The sequence below is a fragment of the Tachysurus vachellii genome, chromosome 3, assembly GCF_030014155.1.
Source record: "Tachysurus vachellii isolate PV-2020 chromosome 3, HZAU_Pvac_v1, whole genome shotgun sequence".
NCBI classification, from domain to species: domain Eukaryota; kingdom Metazoa; phylum Chordata; class Actinopteri; order Siluriformes; family Bagridae; genus Tachysurus; species Tachysurus vachellii.
Genome location: NC_083462.1, coordinates 2,494,889 through 2,513,331, shown reverse-complemented (window position 1 = coordinate 2,513,331; position 18,443 = coordinate 2,494,889). Strand labels below are relative to the sequence as shown.

Below are 18,443 nucleotides of genomic sequence, written 5' to 3'. Positions count from 1 at the left end.
AACTGAATCCTGTCTTTGTGAGTTTGGCTGATCATTTTTAATTTGAACATCAACTTAGAATTATTGTTTAAACTGCAGAAGCAATCTCCATTTCACTTCAGAGGCAGGGGCCATTTTATCGGACCATGCAGTATGATAGCACGCTGCCAACAATGTTTCTTTGCCAGGTGGCCTTCTCAGCCTGCCTTGTGCTAATGATTAGTCATCTGTGCCTTGCATTTGGGTCCTCACCTGCCATTCCTGACACCTCTGGCATTTGAAGGAAGTTCATGGAAAGAAGACTTAAGTTGTCTTAATTGCTATAAATTGGGTGGGGTGTAATACTCATATCTGGCAACTGGTGACATGGTCTATTATTGGTGAGAAAATTAACAAATGTTACACAAATAGATAAAGTAACACAGTATGGAATAGCTTTTCCCTTTCATTTCTTTTACATGTTTAATCCTTTTGGGAAAATCTGCAGAAAGCTTTTTTATAAACTTTATTATTAAATTTATTATTAATTTTCACCAGGACCAACAGCTAAAATGGTTCCCCACCTCATCACATCTCATCCTTCATGCTTCATTGTGGGACAGATGCTTTCATTGTTGTATTTCTCACCAGATCTGTTTCTAACTTTTCCCCCAATCAGTTAATTGAGGCAAAAATAAATGAGAAAAGGTCTTAGCAGGGCATCTCTTTGATCTCTTTCTGACCCATGATTCGTTGTTAAAGTTTACATTTTTTTGCCATTTTCCCCAGGATTGTACCTGAACGTGTTTTTCATAGCATAATCCACTATACATGAATATCTTGTAGCATTATTTTAATTCATCCTGTACTTTTCTAAGAGAAGGACAGCAAAACACACACACACACACACACACACACACACACACTCACAATCTGGATAGAGGAAGGAATCCCATCACTCTCTTTCACTGAGTAAAATAATTACATTACATCAGAGAGCAGAAAATACTGGCTCATCAGTACTCCCCCCCCCCCCCCCACACACACACACACCGTGTGTTGAGAACATCGTCTTTCTTCCAATCATGTTATCATGAATGTCCCTGTTGCACTGAAGGATTTCAGTTTAGCACAAAAGGAGCTCATATAATAAATAGCACATGACTGAATACAAATGAGGGGGGCACGGTGGCTTAGTGGTTAGCACGTTCGCCTCACACCTCCAGGGTCGGGGTTTGATTCCCGCCTCCACCTTGTGTGTGTGGAGTTTGCATGTTCTCCCCGTGCCTCGGGGGTTTCCTCCGGGTACTCCGGTTTCCTCCCCCGGTCCAAAGACATGCATGGTAGGTTGATTGGCATCTCTGGAAAATTGTCCCTAGTGTGTGAGTGCGTGAGTGAATGAGAGTGTGTGTGTGCCCTGTGATGGGTTGGCACTCCGTCCAGGGTGTATCCTGCCTTGATGCCCAATGACGCCTGGGATAGGCACAGGCTCCCCGTGACCCGAGGTAGTTCGGATAAGCGGTAGAAGATGAATGAATGAATGAATACAAATGAGTTAAAAAGTAAATAAATAGGAAAAAATACAATTCTGAGGTGAAGTTGAGGTGAAGGCTCAGAAAATAGTATTTAAGGCATGAGCTTGTTTTTATTTAACTTCATTTCAATCTGTCTGATAGTTGTCTGATAGCACATGTGATGCAAAAGCTATTTCTAGTTTATAATTTGGTCACTCCTACCAAATTATTAGTGACTACAAACATCAACTTTAGTCATGAAAGATTTCATTAAACATTTCACTATGAATTGTTTAACTCAAAGTATAAAGACCCTGTGATCTGAACTCAACTTCCAAAGCTTGAATATGCAAAGAAATAATTTCACTGTGCTGTAATTTATGTGAAAACTAAAGGCTTTATCTTCTTAAATCTTCAATAGAATTTTTTAGGACCAGTGTCTCTCTGTTCTGAAGCACCTACCCTTATATCCTGGATGTCTTCATTGAAGGTGTGGAGACTCTCTGTCTGCTCTCAAAAACTGCAGGGTCACTGATTATTTATGATCTGTAGTCCACACTCCAATGTCACCCTCCCATCTCTGATACACTCTTAAAGACGAGATAAAAAGGAGCTTATTTATTGTTGCCAATTTGTGACAATACGTTACATTTTGCCCCAGTGTCAACTTTCACTTCAGTTGGAGTTTTGTTTATGTGTAAAGTGACAAATCCCTCCTACAACCCTTGCATTTAAGGGTTAACAGTGTTGACAAACTTGTCAAATTCGATGCCATCAACATAAAAAGTGTCATCATGGTCAAGGGGTTTGTCTACTTCAAGTTCATGTACCGCTTTCCTATGACTGAATTTCTTCTGACCAAACTGACAGCGTGCTTTTCAATATTCCTTGTAATGATTCATTTTCTTGCAGTTATGACTGTTGTCCAAAAGCTGGGCATTTCTCGTTCTTTGATGCATTATTGCTTCCACAGTTTCTGCAATTGGTTATGGTTGGTGAATCGTCATGCTCTGTTCTTTGTTTATGTCTTGTGTGTTGGCGCCTCCTGCTGGAATTTGGCTGTATAACATCCACATTTGTGGCAGTCTGAGGTATAGCCAACGTTTTGTTATTTTCCTCTGTCATTTCATGTATGTAACAAATTGAGATGGCTTTAGTTAGAGTTAGATCACTGTCTCTCAACAGTACTTTCCTTAAGCTTCCACTGTTGATGCCACATACTATCCTATCACAGATCAGCTCGTCAGTCAGTTCTCCAAATTGACAATTTTAGCTTTAATTCTGAGATCACTGATGAATGCCTCAATAGTCTCACCTTGTTTTTGGTTTCTAGAGTGAAACCTGTGCCTCTCCATTGTTTTATTTTATTTAGGGTTGCATATTTCATGTCATTTTCTTTTCAGCCACTCTGGATCTTCTATTGATTCATTGGGAGTCAAGATCTCGCCATTCTCACCCGGTACACACACTTCCGCTTCACAAATACAACCTTATTTTTTCCCTCTAAATTAAATTTCTTCTACAACATATTCAAAACATTTACAATTAACCTTGCAGTAAAGCAGAACTTACAGTATATCAGATTACATGAATCTACACAGAGCATTATACAAAGCATTAATGCCAGTCCAAAGCTGCTATTTCCTATTTTCTCACTCACAAATGTACTTTAACTGCAGAAGAAAGGTTAAACTAAACTTTCAGCTTACAAAATCAGCAGATTGCACCAGACTTCTCTGCATTCAGCAACTTTATCAGTGATGTTGTCAGTGTCAATTCCAACAAGTATCTCCATCCCAGTGGACATTAACATGAAAGCCTCAAGGTGCTCCTGAATAACTGAGGTCCTAAATCTGTTCTTCACAAGTTTCAATGTGGAAAAGCTTCTTTCACAGGCTACTTGTGTCACAGACAATGTCAACAAAAGTTTGTAGCCCAGTCCAATGACATGATAGGCATCAGTGTGTGTTATGTGCCCAGGCACGTATTTTGTAGATTCTGTCTGCAATGCTCTTACAGCGGATTAGCGGCGGACGCATGATGCTGTTTGTTCAATCCCGGTCAGTACGAGGAGGAGACACAGCGTACGGACACCAACACGAAAGAGGACCACAACAATAAAGGCATGAACTTCATGTTAACTTCTTGTTGGGTTGTTGGAATATCATTAAAGTGGTGGTGTGAAGGAAGTGATCGATTCTGATGTGTATTTTGGTGTTGCTGAGGCGTTTTATGACTGTTTGTGTACGGGGCTGGAAGAGGTAAGAAGGAGCGCGCTCATACATTACACATAGTATACTTCCCTGTCTAGATACCTTAGGGAAGGGACGGGTGCCTCCCCTTGTACTGTATGTTAGTTAGCGAGGGAAGTGTAGCATAGTTAGTATTTGGTTTCACTTTTGTTTGTATATGATTGTGGCTAAAATAAAGCAGTGTTAGGTAAAGCGGGTTTGTTTCTTTTCTTTGGGGCCACCATTGTTCAGTCCCACGTGTTGTAGTAGTTGTAAACGTCTTTTGTATATTATTGTATATATTAGTGTAAATACGTTTGACTTCATGTTGTAGAGCACATTAAACAAAAATCACAATCAAGTATTGTGTCTGCACATGTTATTAATGTTGTTGGTTATTCATGGATAATTGTTGTACGGAACCGATTATCCTTTTCCATTCTTACCACAGCCGGCTTGGTAATCGCCCGTTGCTGACCCTGAGAACCCCCTAGACTTAACTCAGGGTCAGAACAGTGCGAAGGTTGAATTTAAACAGCAGGATATGGCAAAGAATTGCACAGTTTTTGCAAGTTGGACAAACTCTTCTCACCAACTCCAAGCCCTTCTTGTCTTCTTCTGAGAGCTTCTACACTATTGCTGTTCTTCAGCCTATCCCAGTGTGTTGCAAAGTTTGTCAGCTCTGCCTGCAATGTCTCCACTGTGACACAATCATCAAAAATGTGCTAAGCTTCACTAGAGATAATTTTGAGAATTTTGTATTTCACAAAATGTTTAGGATTCATGCAGGCAAAAATCTGAACACAGAGCTGCACTTGCTGTGTATCAGTGGCAGATACTATCTTGGACAATGTCCATGATGACATTGTGGACTTTGTATTCTTTCAAAGAATCTGAAGAAAATCTTTTTCTTGGAGGGCAGTTTGTACCTTAAAGTCATAATCATCCTCTTCTGGTAGATTGTTGTTTTCCCATTGTACAAATGAATCTGCTGCTTTTTTAACACCTTCAAAATCCCAGCTGAAGTTGTCCTCAGTTTCAATAATCATATGCTGATAATAACTTGTCTGAAGGTACATTTACAGTGGTGTAGTTCAGCAAATATTGGAACGAAAATCTGTGCTGTGAGTGTCATTTCATATCTGAGTAGTGCCTCCATGTAACCTCTGGCTTTCACTCTCACAGTCGGTTGTATTGTAATGCCTTTCTCCATCTTTGCCATGGTAGTAAAAAGGTCAATGTAAAATGTCCCCTCAGGATTTCCAGAATATTCAAAAACTTTGCATCGTGCTTGATCTTTGTACCACCACCATGTTTCTCCTATTGGAGCAATATGTTGGTGTCTCCTGTCCTCACTGACTTCCTCCCACACTTTCATGCATTTGTAACACTCTTGTATGAATGTGATGATGTCATTTAGCAGAGAGAAAAGTGATGCATTTGACACTACAATCTCAGTTGTGTCTGCCAACACAAGATTAAGTATATGTGTATGACACCAAACAGACTTGAAAATCCCTTGTATGGGTCTTGCATGTGTGCAGTCCCATCTCTTGTCAATGACTGCAACTATTTTCTCATTGATGACATGGGCCACATATCTTTGTACATCACACTGATTCTTAGCAGTCAAATCTTGTGTTGCATCCATTTGTACTGAACACAATCCATCTTCCTTAACTTCTTCAGCAATTCTTTGTTGGATTCAGATACTGATAACACTAATGACTTTGTTTACTGTCATCTTGGACAGCAAAGTCAAAAAGAAGGGGGGGCAAAGCGGTCACATGAATGTATTTCTGCCAACTAACTGTACACACTCTCACACACACACACTCTCTCACACACACACACACACACACACACACACACACACACACACACACATACACTCACACATTGAAACACACACACACACTCTCTCAATCACACACACACACACACACTCACACACTGAAACACACACACACACACTCTCTCTCTCTCTCTCACACACACACACACACACATACACTCACACATTGAAACACACACACACACACACACACACACACTCAAACACACACACACTCACGAGTAATGTAGTTGGCAGGGTAACAGTTGTCTCATCACTTGGCCCAACATGGAGATCAGGAGATACCTGAGATTACTGTGGATGTTAGATTACTGTGGATGACCACCTTGGACATTATATGATGGCTTTAGGACTACAATCACCACAAACAGATTTTGCAGTCTCTATCAGTGAAAAGCAAAAATAGACTTCGTGTCACGCCCACCACGGACAATTCTGAAAAGATACATATAAATATATATAATATTAATCTTGAATTTTTGTATCATAATAATCTTTATATTAATCTTTTGTTTTATGTTTATGTTCTCTAAAGCTGATTTGAGACAATGTCAATTGTTAAAAGCGTCATACAGATAAATTTGAATTGAATTGAATTCCCCACAGACCACCAGAGGGCAGCCTTACCAAGTGCATGAATTCTATTGTTTGCATTATTTCTTTCTTTTGATTATTAAACACCTCCTTTGTATTTTCCAATTTGTCACTTTATATAAGTTCTGTGTTTCCTTTCTTTGCTTACTGGAACAAAAACACTCACACACACACACACACACACACACACACACACACACACACACACACACACACACACACACACACACACACACACAGAAACACAAAGACACACAAGTAATGTAGTTGACATGAGGAACACCAGGGTAACTTCTGGAAAGTTACTGTTACCTTTTTAACAACAGAATAACAACAACAATCAATCACGTCAATCAAAAAGTGTCAGATTGAATCCCACAAACCTTGAAGTTAATTAACTATTGGGGGGAGAGAGAGAGAGAGAGAGAGAGAGAGAGAGAGATGATTGGAGTGAGTGTAATTTATTAATATTAAAGGGATAGTTCACCTAAAAATGAAAATTCTGTCATCATTTTCTCACCCTCATGATGTTACAAACCTGTAGAAATTTCTTTGTTTTGATGAACACACATGTAGATATTTTGAGGAATGTTTGTAACCAAACCATTCATGAGCCCCATTCACTTCTATAGTGGGGAAATAAGAATACTATAGAAGTGAATGGGGCTCATGAAAGGTTTGGTTACAAACATTCCTTAAAATATCTTCCTCCGTGTCCATCAAAACAAAGAAATTTATACAGGTTTGTAACATTAGGGTGAGAAAATTATAAAATAATTTATTTATTTTTGGGTGAACTATCCCTTTAAATTGAATATGTGTGTGTGTGTGTGTGTGTGTGTGTGTGTGTGTGCGTGCATGACAAGAATATGGCCCTGCTTGCAACTCTGAAGTTTTTTATTTTTATATTTATATTTATGTTTTTTATATATATATATATGTATCCCCATAAACGATCCATATGCTTTTCACCCAAAGCCTAACACTGAAGACCAATTATAAGTGCTATTGTATAACAGCTGATATTTCCACATAAAGAGTGACCAACCATTTACACTACATTGCGCTTGCAAAAAATTTAATTTGATAGAACTTTGTCATTCAATTGTGAGCGATGTGGCCGCATACTGCTGTTCTTCTCTTCTCATCTTGCACTCTTGTGTGCGTTTAAAAACTGATTTAAAAACAAAATAGACAAAAAAGATAAAACAAAAACAAAAAACAAGTTATTTCGAGTCATTTAACTCAAGTCCGAGTCAAGTCTCAAGTCATGAATGTCAAGTCAAAGTCAAGTCGAGTCTTTTTTTAATATTTGTCAAGCAAATCTCAAGTCTCAAATTTGCGACTTAAGTCTGACTCGAGTCAAGTCATATGACTCGAGTCCCCCATCTCTGGAGGTTAAAGTGACGAGAAGTGAAAATCCTTAAAAACAAAGGAAGCGCAGTCGAAGCTCTGACATCAGATCTCAACATCATCGACATCATCCTAGAGTTCAACATGTTGTCGATCTGAGCTTGTATCGATCTCCTCATCGCTCACCTCATCGCTCTCTTCATCGATCTCCTCATTATTCCTGCTTGCTTATTTGTGTATTAGTTTGCACTCGTTTTTACACTGACATTCTTTCTTTATTATAGTGATTATACAATGTGTTTTTATTTTGTTTTTTGTAGATAAGAAGGTTTTACAAACACATGCACACACACACCCACGCACATGCACACGCAAACACACGCGCACACACACACTCACACATGCACACACACGCAAACACACACTCACACATGCACACACTCACACGCACACACACGCAAACACCGTCACGCACACACACACACACACATGCTCTCACACACGTACACACACTCACACGCACACTCACACACGCAAACACACACACACTCACACACACACACTTATACATACACACACACTCAAACTCACACACGCACACACTCACACACACACACACACTCTCACACATGTACACACACTCATACGCACACTCACACACGCAAACACACACACGCTCACACACGAGCACACACGCGCACACACACACACACACACACTGACACACGCACGCACACACACGCACACAAGTACACACACACACACACACTCAAAGAAATGCAAGGGATGAAAAGTGCTTAAATCTGCACATGCAAGGCTTCTGCTATTTCTTTATCCTGTATACAGTAATTCCACATCCAATTCTATTGAACTTATTTTAATATCATTTTTTATTTTATTAGTTTATTTCGATTTAGCGTACCGTGTCGGCCGGGGCGATACTCCTTCACACTGTCCATCTGAGTACCGTTACAAAACACGTCCATCATCATATTCTCAGCAAAGTTGAATTTCTGAGAGGATAGTCCTGTGGTCTGTGAAGATTAGATTTCTAGAGAGAGAGATAGAGAGATAGAGAGAGAGACAGACAGACAGACAGAGAGAGATAGATAGAGATTGAGAGAGAGATAGAGAGAGAGAGACAGAGTGAGAAAGAGAGAGATAGGGAGAGAGATAGATAGAGAGAGAGAGAGAGAGAGAGAGAGAGAGACAGAGTGAGAGAGAAAGAGAGAGAGAGAGGTAGCGAGAGAGATATAGAGAGATAAAGAGAGATATAGAGAGATAAATAGATACTGTAGAGAGATATAGAGAGATAAATAGATACTGTAGGGAGAGAGAGAGAGAGAGAGAGAGAGAGAGAGAGAGAGAGAGAGAGAGAGAGAGAGAGGCAATAAAACACTAAAAAACCAGGAAGAAAACACTGAAAAGTAAAATCAGCATTAAAAGATATGATAAAAATCAAAGGTCGACTGTAACCTGGAGCAGTGAATAATAATGTGAACAGAAAGGGCAGTCATGTACAACATCAGGGTTTAAAATGGAAATAAAAGAGTTCACAGATATAATACAGTGTCAAATCCTCCACTGGAGGTCGGCAGCTTTTTTGGTGGTTTGTACAGTGTCTCCACTCTGGTTTAATATCATTATTAAAACCAAGTAGACTTCTCCATGGGGTGTCGATCCTCACAGTCAGTTTATTCTTATTTTAAACCTTAACACAGGCTCTGTAGAGCAGCTTCCCCAACGCTGTCCCAAACTCCATCTCCCCCTCACCCTGGCACTCCAGGAGGGGACCCTCACACCCATCCCATGTTCAGCTGGGAAAAGGGTCCCTCTTCTGCAGGACCAGACTCTGATATACTGATAGTCCATCAGACAAACATGCTCCTCTGATGTTAGGGAGGACCTCCAGCAGTGCAAGGTCCTCTGCTCACGACCGGTATGTTTCCGGGATGTTCAAGTCAAGTCAAAAAGCTTTTATTGTCATTACAACCATACTGTATATAGCTGTTACAGTACACAGTGACATGAGACAACGTTTCTCCTTGATCAGGGTGTTACATAAAACAAAGACAGAGCTATAAGGACTTAATATACATAGTCCTAGATACATAAAGTGTATCTGTGTGACCTGGTGTACACAGTGCAGGACAAGACAAGACAGACAAGACAAACAAGACAGACAAGACAGTGCAGGACTAAAGACAGTGCAAACAAAAAATACACAAGACTATACACAAAAGACAATAAACAGAAACCGTGCTGTTCGGTGTAAATACTGTATGTTCAGTGTAAATACTGTGTGTTCAGTGTAAATACTGTGTGTTCAGTGTAAATACTGTGTGTTCAGTGTAAAAACTGTGTTCAACAATATAGCATGTGCAGAAATACTGGAATGAACAGTGTTATAGCAGCAGGTCCCTGAGATAATGTAAAGGATTGTGCAAAACAGCAATCAACTGAAATGTGAGACAGAATGTGTAAACAGCAAAAACAGTGTGTAAAACAGCTGTGTCTCCGGGTCTCCGATATTTGAGAAATGCTTCAGAAAACTGAATCGGGACGACAAGCTAAACAAAAATCAAAACAAACGTGTAGCCAATGAGCAGAAAGGGGCGTGTCTTGTCAGTATGGGCAGAGAGAGTGTTCAGTGCGCATGTGTGACATTAGCAGAAAGCGGTTTTAACATTGACATGGAGGATAAAAACAAAGAAAGAAAGAGAAGAAAGGTTTACGATAAGGTAAGAAGTAGGACGTGTTAATATAGGATCAGCTTTCCAGCGCTGGAGAGAACTGAAGGAGCAGGAAGTTGGTCACATATTCACAGATTGGAGTTTCCCGAGTCAATAACTCCTGAGCTAAATGCTGTTTCTAGCAAAATGTGGTTGTAGCTGCGTCTCTACATTACTACGATAGAAAAGAGTTGTTATTTGTGTAGTAACAGCGTATTCACAGATTCGAGTTATTGACTCGGGAAACTCACTCTCACTCACTCACTTTTTTTCTACCGCTTATCCGAACTACCTCGGGTCACGGGGAGCCTGTGCCTATCTCAGCCGTCATCAGGCATCAAGGCAGGATACACCCTGGAAGGAGTGCCAACCCATCGCAGGGCACACACACACACTCTCATTCACTCACACACACACACACACACTATGGACAATTTTCCAGAGATGCCAATCAACCTACCATGCATGTCTTTGGACCGGGGGAGGAAACCGGAGTACCCGGAGGAAACCCCCGAGGCACGGGGAGAACATGCAAACTCCACACACAGAAGGCGGAGGCGGGAATCGAACCCCCAACCTTGGAGGTGTGAGGCAAACGTGCTAACCACTAAGCCACCGTGCCCCCCTACATTTAAAACATATATTTTTAAAATATCTTTATATCAAATATTATACGTTTGATATCAGCATCAGAAGAAACAAATAAGAAATTTTGTTGAAGATAATTTCAACATTTAATTTAAATTTAGTTCTTCTACACCTTCTTTAAGAACCATAAAAAACACTCATGTAAAAGATACCAGGTGGTTAACTAGACTTACAGCCAAGGGGGATTTTCTTAATGGGGGAAACCATTTGCTCGTACTGAGTCAACTCTTTACCAAGAGTTTCATCTGTTATAAAAGGAGAGACATTTGACAGAATAACCTTTTTTGCTTGAGAACTGAGAGCAGAAACGAATCTGAGTTTGTTATTAATCACAGTGCCTTTCCGAACAAGTTTATTCACTTTATTAACATCATTCAAAAAAATCATGATTGCACTGTTCATGCGTGAGGCAGAGACAATGTTCTCGTACCCCACCACGTTACCGACCGCTAAAACACATTCTTCAACACACACCACCCTCACACCTTGCCAGTGAGTCAAACTTTCACACAGTTTATACACACACACACACACACACACACACACACACACACACACACACACACACACAGAGTTATTTTCTTACATAAAGGCAAACATACTCTTTTACACCATATACATAATCATTCAAGTATTAGTTAAACAGGACAAAATTGCACTTGGTTGTGGGACGGACAAAGATGGCTGCTTGAGGGGACGCTTTAGCTTGAGTAGCTAAATTACCTCCTTTTCACAGGCAGGTTCATTCGGCTTGGTCCCTGAAATTTACGCACAACTTCTCACCCTACAAATATTTTATTTGCAATATCTGTGCTGTTCTTTACAAGAATAAGTCCATATTCTTTCAAAATTGGTTTGACAAGAACATTCTACTGTCAGTCATGTAATTAATTCTAATGGCTTTTTATTTACATACAAAAAAAAAATCATGATCATTTTCAGTTTCCTGTCTCACCAAAAGAATTTTTCTATAGTTATGGACGCTATTTTATCAGGTGCTCTCACCTTACTGAGAGCTTCTCATCCATTACTACCTGCATCCCTTAGCTTGACTGATATCTTCATAGGTAAGCTGTGCTTTAGTTCTCCTGGCAAAAACAATAATAACACCGTTCACTTGTTGTTCCTGAAAGATATTGTCTCCTTACCACACGTTACTGCTTACTGGAGCAACATAGTATTATATTTCCCCTGGAAAAGAGTATAGATGCTTCCACATACCTTTTTTCTTTCCAACAATGTGAAAGAAATTTCCTACAAAATAATTCATAAACACTAGAAAGCAAGATATTACTTATAAAAGTTTTAAAGTGATATCTCCTCCAGTTGCTCTTTCTTTGATGCATTTGACGAAAATGTTGTTCATTTATTTTGGAATTGTTCTTTCACAAAGGAATTTTGGCAAGATGTACATTTACATTTACAGCATTTAGCAGACACTCTTATCCAGAGTACATTTTTTTTATTTCAGTTTATACACCTGAGCAATTAAGGGGTTAAGGGCCTTGCTCAGGGGCCCTGCAGTGGCAACATGGTGGACCTGGGACTCGAACCAATGACCTTCCGATCAGTAGTCGAACACCTTAACCACTGAGCTACCACATCCCAAGATGTACTTTTTTTTTTTTAGATCTAAAATTGATAAAAACAGTGTTTTCTTTAGGAAGGATGTTGTGTTGGGATTTACTGACTACAGTCCTGCTGAAAAACATCAATATTTTATAATGAACCTAACTCTGTTATTGGGAAAACTCCAGACCACTTTTTGCTGTATTAAAAAGAATGTAAGCAATATGTTTCATTAGTTATCACAGAACAAAAAAGCCTTAAGAACTTTATGTTTGTGACCTTTTCACTGTTTTTCATGACAGAGAAATTCTCTTTGTTCTGTTGTGAACTGTATTTAACATCCCCCTTATATTCTTGTTTGATTACTATGATTCCTTTCTTTTTTCTTTTTTTTTTTTCATTTGCAGTGTTCTGATATTATTTCTGCTCTAGATGAGAGAGGGACAGGGAGAGATAAGGAGAGAGAGACATACAACTCTAAATATGAGTCTCAGTCAGTCATATCTCCTACATGCACTATTGACCTCAGATGTACAGAATCAATGTGCTCTATGACCACATTCCCTTTATCAGTGATGGAAAATAGACAGAAAAATACATACTGTAAGTGCAGACACAAAGCCACATGTTTACTTATTTATCACAAACACCATCACAGTATTACACTCCAGTGTACACAAGGAGAAGAGACTGATAAAAATTGTTTGTGTGTGTGTGTGTGTGTGTGTGTGAGTGAGTGTGTGTGAGTGAGTGTGTGTATATGTGTGTGTGTGTGTGTGAGTGTGTGTGTGAGTGAGTGTGTGTGTGTGTGAGTGAGTGTGTGTGAGTGTGTGTGTGTGCGTGTGTCTGTGTGTGTGTGTGTGAGTGTGTGTGTGTGTGAGTGAGTGTGTGTGTGAGTGTGTGTGAGTGGGTGTGCGTGTGTGTGTGTGTGTGTGTGAGTGTGTGTGTGCATGTGTGTCTGTGTGTGTGTGTGAGTGTGTGTGTGTGCATGTGTGTATGTGTGTGAGTGTGTGTGTGAGTGTGTGTGTGTCTGTGTGTGAGTGTGTGTATGTGTCTATGTGTGTGATTGTGTCTGTGTGTGTGTGTGTGTGTATATGTGTGTGTGAGTGTGTGTGTGTTAGTTTAGTTTAGTTGCAGCCAAAGTGCTGTACATTAGGTAAAAACAAACAAGAATAGTGCAAAAGTAAAAACACAATCCAAAACAAACCAAAAAAAAACCCACATAAAATTTTACACTTTCAAACAAAGTTAAAACACAGAACAAAAGTGGGTTTTTAAAGCAGATTTAAACAATGAGACAGTGGTAGCAGATCTTAAATGAAGAGGGAGATTATTCCACAACTTTGGAGCTGCCGTAGCAAAAGCCCGATCGCCCTTAGTTTTAAAATGTGCACGAGGTACCGAGAGAAGGAATTGATTAGCAGACCGAAGAGATCTAGGGGTAGAGTACGGAGTGAGGAGGTCACAAATATACTGGGGAGCGCAACCATGTAAAGCTTTAAAAACATAAAGTAAAATCTTAAAATCAATACGGAACTTAACCAGGAGCCAGTGTAATGAGGCGAGTACTGGGGTAATGTGCTCACGTTTCCTGGTGCCAGTCAGTAATGTCGCTGCCGCATTTTGTACCAGTTGTAAACGGTCGAGAGATGATTTAGGCAAGCCAAAATAAAGAGAGTTGCAGTAATCCAATCTCGAAGCTATAAAAGTATGAATTATCGTTTGAAGGTCCTTCATAGAAAGACTCTTCTTGATTTTAGCAATTGATCTTAACTGAAAAAAGCTGCTTTTCACATCAGTGCTAATCTGTTTATCAAAGGACAGCATAGGATCAAAAACAACACCAAGGTTTCTAATATGATCACGTACATTAGCAGACAATTTTATTATTTAATATTATTTGGGTTTTGTCATTATTTAACTGTAAAAAATTCAGATCCAGCCAGCACTTAATGTCCTGAAGACAAGCAAACAGAGTGGACATAGAGCAGTTATTGTTTTTAACAGGAAAATAGAATTGAGTATCGTCAGCATCGAGATGATATGATAAATTATGTTTCTGAAAGATATAACCGAGAGGAAGCATATACAATGAGAAAAGCAAAGGACCCAAGATAGAGCCCTGAGGAACACCATAGGAGATTTGAGCTCTAGATGAAAAACAATTTCCCAAATTCACAGTAAAATATCTGTCCTTAAGATAGGAAGCAAACCAGTTCAGCACAGATCCCTGAAAACCGGCTACATGATTAAGTCTTTGTAGAAGGATATCATGATCTATTGTGTCGAATGCTGCACTTAGATCAAGCATGATTAGAATACAGCAAGAACCAGAGTCACGTGACAATAAAATATCATTGGTAACCTTCAATAGGGCAGTTTCAGTACTGTGAAATTCTCTAAACCCAGACTGAAATGTGTCAAAGATGTTAATGTGTCAAAGTATTTAGGTAAGAGGAGACCTGCGAATACACAACTTTTTCCAAGACCTTTGAGATGAAGGATAATTTTGATATAGGTCTGTAATTATCCAGCGCGTACTGATCGAGATGATGCTTTTTTTAACAATGGTTGAACTATAGCATGCTTAAAAGAGGATGGTACAATTCAATTTGTTAAGGAGCTATTAATAATAGCAGTAACAACTGAACTCAAAGCTGGAAAAACCTCTAAAAATGTGCGAAGGCAAAACATCAGAGTGAAAAGAGGAGGGCTTCATACTAAGAACTATTTTATGAAGCTGTGTAGGAGACATGAGTTGAAAACTAGATATTGAGCTCCGTTGCGAAATCATTTCTAGAGGAAGATAATTTTGAGATGGGATATTAGACCTGATACACTCGACTTTTTGTGAAAAATGATTTAAAAACTGTTCACACAAGTCAGCGGAAAATTCTAGTGATGCACTAGGAGCAGGATTTAGAAGGACATTGATTGTATTAAAAAGTATCTTTGGCTTGTTTGCATTTTGAGCAATTAAATCTGACATGTATTTCCTCTGTGCATCCTTAACAGCACTCTGGTATTGTTTAAGACAAAACAAAATTGTTTAAGACACATGTGTGCATGTGTGTGTGTGTGTGTGTGTGTGCGTGTAAACTTTCACACTGAGCTGTACGACACCTGAGAAACAGGCCAGTGTCTGTGGTTGGAGCCCTAAAAGGGAGCTACACGTGTAGTGTAGAAACAGAAATGATTTACATCACAGGATAAAAGTTTTTAAACACTTTCTTTTCCAAAAGTTTCCAAAAGAAACGAGGTGACATGAAAGTAAGAAGATGGACTGAACCAAACTGAAAAAAACATTTATTTTATTGCAAATAAAATGTAATGTAATGAGAAATGGTGTAGAAAACACACTGCTAAAAAAAAACTGTCCAAGAGCTCACTGATGCCCTGATCCAGTGGCAGAAAGGGGAAAGGGGCATCTACACAGTATAATATATATATATATATATATATATATATATATATATATATATATATATATGAGAGAGAGAGAGAGAGAGAGAGAGAGAGAGAGAGAGAGAGAGAGATTAATATATCAATAAAGCACAAGGAGTGTAGATCTTTCTTCAGGTGGAGGAGAGCGAGAGTGTGAGAAGAAGAAATGGAGAAGAGAGAGAAGAGGGTGGATAAAGTTTCGGTGGTTTTTATGATCAAACCACGTCAGTGAAGATTTCAGCTTTATGTTACTATATTACCACATCTTAAAAAATAAAAGTCATCAGTCACAGAAAGTTTCACATCATGTTCAGATTTTCTGCTGGTCCACACTGTACAGCCTCCATTATCACTGTTACACACACACACACACACACACACACACGCACGCACACACTCATATTTACACGCTCTCACTCACACACACAAACACACACACGCACACAAACGCACTCACACACACAAACACACATACACTCACACACAAACACACACAAACACACAAACACACACACTCAAGCACTCTCTCACACACACACAAACACACACACACACATTGAATTGAATTGAATTCCCCCACAGACCACCAGAGGGCAGCCTTACCAAGTGCATGAACTATTGTTTGCTTTATTTCTTTCTTTTGATTATTAAACGCCTCCTTTGCATTTTCCATTTTGTCGCTTTATATAAGTTCTGTGTTTCCTTTCTTTGCTTTCTGGAGCTTTATGTTCATGCAGAGATAAATTTATACATTTCTAAATTAATAAATGAAATCCTAATAATATATTTCTGTTAAGCTACTTTGAGACAATGTCTGCTGATAAAAGTGTTATACAAATAAAACTGAACTGAATTTAGCTGAATTAATGTCGTAACAAAGCAGCCAGTGACATAAGAAACATTGTTCATGTATCTGAGTGACAGATGATGTGTATAATATAGTTTACTGAATATTTAAAAGCAGACTTGTGTATTTATGGAACTGTTTTAGCTCCAAAGCCATGGACAATGAATATACAGTATCTGACAGAAGTGATTACACTTCTCACATTTTTGTAAATATTTTATTATATCTTTTCATGTGACAACACTGAGGAAATTACACTTTACTACAATGTAAAGTAGTGAGTGTTCAGCTGGTATAACAGTGTAAATTTGCTGTCCCCTCAAAATAACTCAACACACAGCCATTAATATCTAAACTGCAGCACGGTGGCCAAGACCCTACAGCGGTTTAACAGGACAGGTTCCACACAGAACAGGCCTCGCCATGGTCCATCAAAGAATTTGTGCAGATGGTCAGCGTCATATCCAGAGGTTGTGTTTGGGAAATAGACGTATGAATGCTGCCAGCATTGCTGCAGAGGTTGAAGGGGTGGGGTGTCACCCTGTCAGTGCTCAGACCAGACGCCACACACTGCATCAATGGTCTGCATGGCTGTCGTCCCAGAAGGAAGCCTCTTCTAAAGTTGATGCACAAGAAAGCCTGCAAACTGTTTGCTAAAGACAAGCTAAGGACATGGATTACTGAAACCTTGCTAAAGATATTTATTGAATTATAATTAGTACAGATTTTTTACTAATAAATAAATAAATAAATAAATAAATAAATAAATAAATAAGCAGGGGGGGCACGGTGGCTTAGTGGTTAGCACGTTCGCCTCACACCTCCAGGGTCGGGGTTCGATTCCCGCCTCCACCTTGTGTGTGTGGAGTTTGCATGTTCTCCCCTTGCCTCGGGGGTTTCCTCCGGGTACTCCGGTTTCCTCCCCCGGTCCAAAGACGTGCATGGTAGGTTGATTGGCATCTCTGGAAAATTGTCCGTAGTGTGTGATTGCGTGAGTGAATGAGAGTGTGTGTGTGTGCCCTGCGATGGGTTGGCACTCCGTCCAGGGTGTATCCTGCCTTGATGCCCAATGACGCCTGAGATAGGCACAGGCTCCCCGTGACCCGAGGTAGTTCGGATAAGCGGTAGAAGATGAATGAATGAATAAATAAGCAAGCAAACAGGATCACAACATAAGGTAACAGCAGAGGGTGCTGTATGGCAACATTTCTCAATATGAGACAAACAGTATCTCACACATGCATGCAAACACACACACACACACACACACACACACATGCATACACAAACACTTGCACTATTACTTTAGCAAAAGTGTTTTGTAAAAGTGTAAGCAAATGTGACTACAATAGACAGACAAACAATATAAAAAATCTGCCCTGCTGTCTGTACCCTAACCCTAACCTCTAACCCACCACACCCCCACCACCCCTTTTTGTGATAGGTTTGTCTATTTGTTTAATTTGGCAGTAGACTGTTTAACTATCAACATTCCTCAACATTTCTACATACAGGTAAATGTTGCCATAACGATAGTGTGAGATTTATTTGTGTCTGTTTATTTTGTCTATGGAGGTAATTGTGTTATTAGGATTTGGCGTGCTGACGTATGAGTCGTTGTACGTGCAGGTAAAGTATGTGCAGGAAGTTGTGTAATAAGTTGTAACATATGGTGTTCAAAACCTCATGAACGCTAAC

At 39.5% G+C, this 18,443-nt stretch overlaps 1 pseudogene; it reads left to right on the top strand.

Moving 5' to 3' along the window:
* The window catches only part of LOC132842591 (uncharacterized), a 522,997-nt pseudogene that overhangs the window by 357,896 nt on the left and 146,658 nt on the right, over positions 1–18,443 (top strand).